Here is an 8261-nt window from a genome sequence, read left to right as displayed (position 1 = left end):
CAGTTTCAGAGTTAGGTGTCAGTGCCCCCTCTCCCCCCCCCCCCCCCCCCCCCCCCCCCCCCCCCCCCCCCCCCCCCCCCCCGTTTCCGAGGCCTATGTGAAAATAACACCCAGAAAGTGATGTCATTAGCCAGGCCAAGTTGACCATTCAAGGCTCTACAGTTAGATTGTAGGCAGGTATTTTTTTCAAGAAATACCAAATAAACAGTTAGTTCCATATAGAAACGATTCAATTTACATAGGACATAGACAATTTCAGTACCATGTTTTTTGTTGTGGACATTTTCTTAATTACAGGGGTTATAATACCGATTTGTCTAGTGTCCGTCCGTCAATGTTTCACTTGAAGTCCATCTGCTACAGTATATTGAGGTCAGTTTGACTGAAATGTTTTGAAGCTTGGTACAATGATCCTTTGGGGCAGTGTTCACAAACTAATAGAGAGATATTTAGGAATTTCCATTAAATAAATTTTACAACTTTTCTAATACCGATTTGTCTGTGTCCGTCTGTCTGGCATCTGTCCATGAACTTTTGCTTATAGAGTTTCAGTTGGATTGTTCTGAAACTTAACACAGTGGTCCTCTGGTGCACTCTGGACAAACTAAACTAATAGAGATATATTTCAGAATTTAAAAACAAAATGTAATTATTATTATTATTATTTAACAAACATTTTTAATTTAAACTAAAAATAAAATGACTGAGCTCTATAGTTCATTATGCCTCGGGTTTTTTTTATATCGTGAAGCATCAGTACATTCCATTAGTTAAGCCTTAATTTCCATACAAATCAAATTTAGCAAGGTCAGTATTTTGAAAACCAATTCCTTGTATTTGTGTCTTCATTCTCAACACCCCTGCGCCTGCTGTAACCTCACCGTGGTGCAGGGATGTAACATTCTCTTTGAGAATGGCCAATACAGCACAAATTGAAATTTTGAGTAAAATTCATTATCTATCTGTGATATTTGCATTTTTAGACAGTTCTTTACACTGTGTTTTTATTTAAATCTTTTTATATTGATATTGATCATCATTTGGTTGCATTAACCATAGTTTGACACCCAATAGCCGATGTATTTTTCGTGCTGGGGTGTCGTTAAACATTCGTTCATTCATTCATTCTCATCACAGCCAGTGCACCACGACTGGTATAACAAAGGCCGTGGTATGTGCTATCTTGTCTGTGGGATGGTGCATATAAAAGATCTCTTGCTGCTAATCGGAAAGAGTAGCCCATGAAGTGGCGACAGCGGGTTTCCTCTCTCAATATCTGTGTGGTCCTTAACCATATGTCTGACGCCATATAACCGTAATTAAAATGTGTTGAGTGCGTCGTTAAATAAAACATTTCTTTCTTGTGTCTTCATTACCTAAAGTTGGTTTGTGATAAATATTTCTAAATGTATCAAAATGCTTGCCAATTGATTATTTTGTACTATGAAATCTTAATTTAATTCCTGGAAATACTCTGAAATATCATTCTAGTTTACTTAGGGTCAAGTTTTGAGGGGTTCGCACTGCTCAGTTTTCCACCAAATTGAGTCTTAACTGTTTCTAAGACTGTGCTTTGTTTTAGATTTATCCAGAGCAAAACTGGGTGTACTTGTGTAAAAATATTTTCATGCAACAATATTAATATTTTTATATATATGTTGTGATTTTATAGCACTGTTAGATACTTTTATTTTAATTTTTAATACAATTGGTTTTCATTATAAGTGTTTGTGTTAAATATATTCAACTGCGTGATATATGATGTACCTACATTAATCCCATATAGTTTACATCATCAATATCAATATCCAGTGAACCACCATACCTCTTTGGCCTTTCGATAATTATTGTTTGTTGGTAGATAGACAGGCATAAACACTTTATATCGGTTCAGCCTCTGAATAAAATCAGGATTGAGGATTTTGTTTGTTTGGTATTGATTGGTAGGTATTAATGTCGAGATTTGGCAGGAGTTGGTGAAGAAGAAATTCTTGAAAATTTGTCGGCACAAGGCTAGGTCCGTGGAAACAATGATTTAATTTCGACGAATACCGTACTTTCAACTTTCAATACACCAATACACCAATACTTCCAAGCTCGATTAAGGCTGGGTATCTCAAGTGAACCTGTTGAGCCTTACATCCAAAACCCTTTACGTTGCTTTAAATGTCAGAAATTTGGGCATGGTCATAATACATGCTGAAACAAAACTACATGTGCTTGTTGTGGTCAGTTTGACCTGTAACAATGACATTAAATATATCAGCTGTAATGGGAATCACTTTCGCGAGTGTGCAAAGTGGAAGCTTGAAAGAAGTTTCAGCAGGTCAAGGTTGACAGGCGCTTGTCATTTCAGGAAGCTAGGAAAGTGGTGGAAACATCAACATCTCCAGCTACTGCAGATAAATCGTATGCTGTAGTAGTCAAGGTTTCCATGATTAGTGTTGCTGTCAATACTGATCTTACTTGGCCATCTGATGACAGTAAGTACAAAAAGTTGTTTAATGATGCGTGCAAGGATGCATTCAAAGAGCAAAACAGGTTCCTTTAGCGGTTCAAACGTGAACCTACAGCGGATAACCTGGATGCATTTCGTATATCGAGGGCTACGGCTCGCAGAGAGATCACACAGCGTAAGAAAACATCTTGGAGAACTTTTGTCCTCAAGTTGAATTCGCAAACATCAATGAAATCTGTCAGGAATAGGATCCGTAAAATCAAAGGTAAAGATTCCAGTAATACAGTTCATCATTTGTCTGTCAATGATACGGAAGTTACGTCTCATCGTGACATTGCTAATGCGTTGGCAGACAACTTTTCTCATAATTCATCTTCTGCTTTCAGTATAGATGCTTTTCAGTACGACCGGATGAAATTCATTATCAGTTATTGAAACATTTACTGGAATCATCTTTGATGGTTCTTTTGAATATATTTAATAACATCTGGATTTCTGGTGACTTTCCTTCTGATTGGAGGAAAGCAATTATTATTCCTATTACCAAGCCTGGTAAGGATCCAACTAATTCTACTAGTTACCGCCCTATCGCTTTGACAAGTTGCATTTGTAAAACCATGGAACGAATGATCAATCATAGACTTATCTGGTATCTTGAATCCCACAAATTGCTTACTAACGTGCAATGTGGGTTTAGATCTAGACGTAGCACGATTATCATCATGGAATATTTGAAACGTTTTGTAGGGAAGCTTTTATCCATAATCAACACTTTGTTTCAGTGTGTGTGTGTTTGGGGGGGGGGGGGGGGGATTTAAAGAAAGCTTACGATACCACGTGGAAGTATGGGATTTTAAACGACCTCCATGGCGTGGGCCTAAGAGGTCGATTTCCAGTTTGTATTTCTTAATTTTTAAAATATAGATATTTTAAACTCCGAGTGGGGTCGACTTTGTCCGATATCCACCCACAAGAGATGGGTGTACCTCAAGGTAGTATCCTGTCTGTAACTTTATTTCTGTGAACATTAACAGCATCACCCAGTGTTTAACAACTGGTGTGGATTGCTCGTTATATGTCGATGTTTTTCAGATTTGCTATAGATTGTTCAATATGAGTATCATTGAACATAAGTTACAGCTTTGTCTGAATAAACTTCATCAATGGGCAATTGATAATGGGTTTAGATTCTCAAAGGCAAAAACGGTTTGTATGCATATTTGCCAGAAAAGAGGTCTCCACTTAGATACACAGTTGTTTCTGAACAAAAATCCGATTCCAGTTGTGGAGGAAATCAAATTTCTGGGGGTAATATTTGACAGGAAGCCATCTTTTGTGCCCCATCTTAAATATCTTAAAAAGAAGGGCTTAAAAGCTCTCAATATTTTAAAGGTTATTGGTAATACGGAATTGGGAGCAGACCGCAAGGTTATGCTTTACCACTTGTGAGGTCAAAACTTCATTGTGCATAGGTCGGCACGCAAGTCTTACTTGCAGATGTTATATCCTATACACAACCAGGGACTTAAGCTTTGTCTTGGTGCATCTCCTGTTGAGAGCTTGTACGTTGATGCACACGAACCTTGTTTGGGTGCTAGAAGTGCAAAGCTTGCTCTGCAGTATGCTACCAAGATTAAATCATTACCGAAACATCCTACACATGATGCGGTGTTTGATAACAAATATATGAAGTTGTTTGATGCAAGGCCGAATAGCATCGTACATTTGCTCTTCGCATTCAGCGTTTTTGTCGCTTTCCAACATTGATGTAACTGACACTTTGGAAACTCCTTCATATTTTGTTTTATCACCTTGCTGTATTACACCACCTAAAATGTGTTTGATCTCGCGCATCTGAAGAAAGATCGTACAGGTGCTGTTGTGTATAAACAGTTTTTCATGGAAATTCAAGACAGGTATCGTGATTACATTCCTGTTTATACAGACGGATCACGGGATGGGAATTATGTGGCTTGTGCTACAGTTTTTCCTGCAGATACAATACTTTCCAGGAGACTGCCTGACTCAAAATCAGTCTTTAGTGCTGACGTTTGGGCAGTCATTAAAGCCTTAGAAGATATTAAGGATTCGATTGCATCCAAATTTATAATCTTTACCGACTTACGTGTCTGCAAGCTTTATGTAATATGAAGCTTGACCATCCCCATTGTATGTTGTTGGGTGCCCAGCCATGATGGTATCAGGGGTAATGAAAAGGCTGCTTTGGATTTGCCTCATGCCAGGTTTGGTGTACCGATTTTAAATATAGTATCAAAAAATTTATCTTTTCGACTTGGCAACATGATTGGGACGGTGCAGTTGCGAACACGCTACATGCTATCAAGCCGGTCTTGGGAGAGTGGCAGTCCTATAGACAGTGCAGGAAGGATGAAGTAGTATTGTGTCGTGCTTGCATCGGTCATACTTACTTGACCCATTCATTTATCTTGAAGAAAGATCCTCCACTTAAATCTGTGCACTGTCAGTGTACTCTGATGGTGGAGTGTACTCATCTCAAAGAAACTCGAAAAGATATCAGATTCTTTGGTCAAAGAAATGTGATGGAATCCTTTCGATTCCATTCAGAACTTTTATTACATTTTTTACGAGATACTTTTATTCTAAATTTCAATATAACTTATTTGATATTTGTATTTTTACACAGTTCTTTACACTGTGTTTTAATTTACCTGTTGCATTTTTATATTGATATTGATCATCACTTTATTTGGTTGCATTTATCATAGTTTGACGCCCAATAGCCGATGTATTTTTTGTGCTGGGGTGTCGTTAAACACTCAGATCGGGTACAAACTCTATATCAGATTTTGGTTACAATGGCAAACATTAATGTGTAAAAAAAAAGAAGTAATAATAATAATAAATTGGAGGAACACGTCCGTCGGGCCTGGATGTTTAATGTTTTAAAATTATTGTGTAGATACTGAACTGGGCCCATTGGGCTATTTCTCGCTCCAGCCAGTGCACTACGACTGGTATATCAAAGGCCATGGTTTTTGCTATCCTGCATGTGGGAAGCGCAAATAAAAGATCCCTTGCTGCTAATCGGAAAGAGTAGCCCATGTAGTGGCGACAGCGGGTTTCCTCTCAAGATCTTTGTGGTCCTTAACCATATGTCTGACGCCATATAACCGTAAATAAAAATGTGTTGAGTGCGTCGTTAAATAAAACATTTCTTTCTTTCTTTTCTAGATTAGATCGGGTGGTCAAAACGAAATTAGATAAGATCGGTGGCCTGACTCGGGATGGAGGAAGGGGGGGGGGGGGGGGGGGTTGGTAGAGTTGAAAATGGGCAGAATTTTGAAAATAGCAATTAGTAAAAAGGTTAATAGAATTTAAAAAAAAAAAAAAAATTACAAGCCAAAAATAAAAAGAATTGACTGCTCGGTCGAATATTTATATAATTCGAAGCATTTTAGAAGGACAGTCCAAAAATAAATAAGAGAAAGAAGAGAGGATCGGACTATTTAATAATATTAAAAAAAGAAAGTAATTTCGACATAAAGTCCGATCTATATGTTCACGTGAGTGGCCTCGTTAAGGCCGTTAGGGTGCACAGCTTGTAGGGACGAGATGGGTTACATCCCGTCAAGAAAACCCCTAGATTGACAATCAATAGACGTTGAAGGTGTAGTGCTGTGCTGACGGGCGGACGGGCTCGACTCCGAAGGATACGAGATGGTATCACAATAAAACAAAGTAAAGTCTAGAAAAGAGTAGTTGGGGCCGACCCCGCTTCCTATTTCTTCTTAGAGTGGGACGGTCAATCTTCCAGTGCTGCTAGGACAGGCTCGAACATGTAGAGACTAAACGCGAACAACCGTGGCGTTCTGCAGAATGGCCGTCATACGAGTCACGATAAAGACAAGTCAACATAGTCAGACGGAGAAATGACGTGGAGGCAAGGAATCTCGCTAAAAAAGAATCCAACCTGGTGGTGCAGACTGTCGAAACGAGAAGCGTTCCAGCGTTCAATCAGTTCCAATGGCCGCATACATTCCAGTAGAAAACTTCACTTCGTTGACAAAAACAACAAAAGTGAAGGATCCCCAAGTCGAGCCGCGAAAGCACGTGCAGTGTGTACAAACACGTCTTACCGCGACAAGCTCCAGACTGGGAATGTTTTATTACGCTTAGGCCGTTGCACAACGGCATATGAGGAACATACAATAATACTGTTTTACAGTGACAGGACGGGCTTTACAGGAGATCATAAAATAGTGTAGAATAATATAATGATAATATGCTATTTTGAGCAACAGAAGAAAGAAGCACCGGTGTTTGTTTTTTTTTTTCTTAATTAAATTTGTTTATTTTAGTATTAGACCTAAAAAAAAAAATGTCATTTAGGCATTTTAAGTCGATTTTGACAGTCCGTATTCCAAAGTTGGCTCTAGATTGACCAGAAGGTTCATATAATATAATTGTCTCTGTCTCGGTTATGAGGAGTAAGGTTCCACACACCGCATGTATTCCCGCCCCCGCCGGGGGCAATACAAATTCTAATTTAACTAAAAATAATGAGAGGAATAACTAAAACTGCTGGACACACCATAACTACTAATAGTCTTAGAATAATTATTACAATGGAATTCCATGGGACTTAGATCGGGAAGTCATGGGGATGAGTTAAAAAATAAATTGTTTATGAATGTAATCCACAACTCGACCTCAAACGTGGATACCAAAAAAACGTAAGAAGAAAACCCCCTTCGAACAATATAGTATAATTGGATACGATGACTATTTTTACAATAATAATAACACCACAAAAGGAGGAATCGCTATATTTGTTAAACATTGTATTCCCCAATTCCCTATACCAAATGTCATATAGCCTATCACTCAAATATAGAATCACTTGGGATTACTATATATGGTAAAGAGGAAGATATTAACGCATTCATTTTTTACGTTCACCCGGGTGGAATGCAAAAGAACATAATATATAATATAATAATTTCAATAGAATTATAGGGCCCCACAAATATATTCCTATAATTGTGGGTGCTTGTAAAAGAAATGGATTTTCGCTAATGGCAATTGGAACCAGTTTAAGAAACTGTAATAATATAAATGTTGAGACGATTAGAAGTGGGAATATTGATACATTTAATTTTAATCTAACTAAAGATATTTTGAACATTGCGGATAAAACTATTCCCAAACCTAACACCGGAGGTAAGTAGATACAGATCGGTCCTTAAGTGGAACGATGAAATTGACACCTAAGTTAAACTAAGAAACAGATATAGAGCAGCTATGAAAAATAATAAATCAGATACTAATATAAATAGATTTAAAGAATCAAGTTTCCCATTTAGTTCTTCAAGAAAAACAAGAATCGTGGGAAACTTTTTGCTCTACCATAAACACATCAACGACGCGGAAATAAATGTGGTCGAAAATAAAACGCATTCAGGGTAAAAAAACAAAAACAACTTCACCTATATAAGTCTAGATTCAAATAAACAATATAGGATCCATCAAGATAAGGCATATATATTTGCCGAAACTTTTGATAATAATAGTAAAAATATACAAATATAAATTTTAACAAACATTTTCCAAAAATAGATTAAAATTTTAAAAAGATATCAACATTCCCCCGAATGCAACACTTTCTAACCCAGCACTAATATATAATGCCCCCTTTACATTTAGAGAGAGAATAAACTAACGCTTTTGTTTTTAAAAATGGCACTGCTACCATGGTAGACATCTTTAGTTATACATTTTTAAAACGTGCGAGACTCTATCCTCAACCTTTTTCTTGGTTTAT

Source organism: Gigantopelta aegis, chromosome 3 (assembly GCF_016097555.1).
Source record: "Gigantopelta aegis isolate Gae_Host chromosome 3, Gae_host_genome, whole genome shotgun sequence".
NCBI lineage: Eukaryota > Metazoa > Mollusca > Gastropoda > Neomphalida > Peltospiridae > Gigantopelta > Gigantopelta aegis.
Note: the sequence above shows the minus strand (reverse complement) of the source record.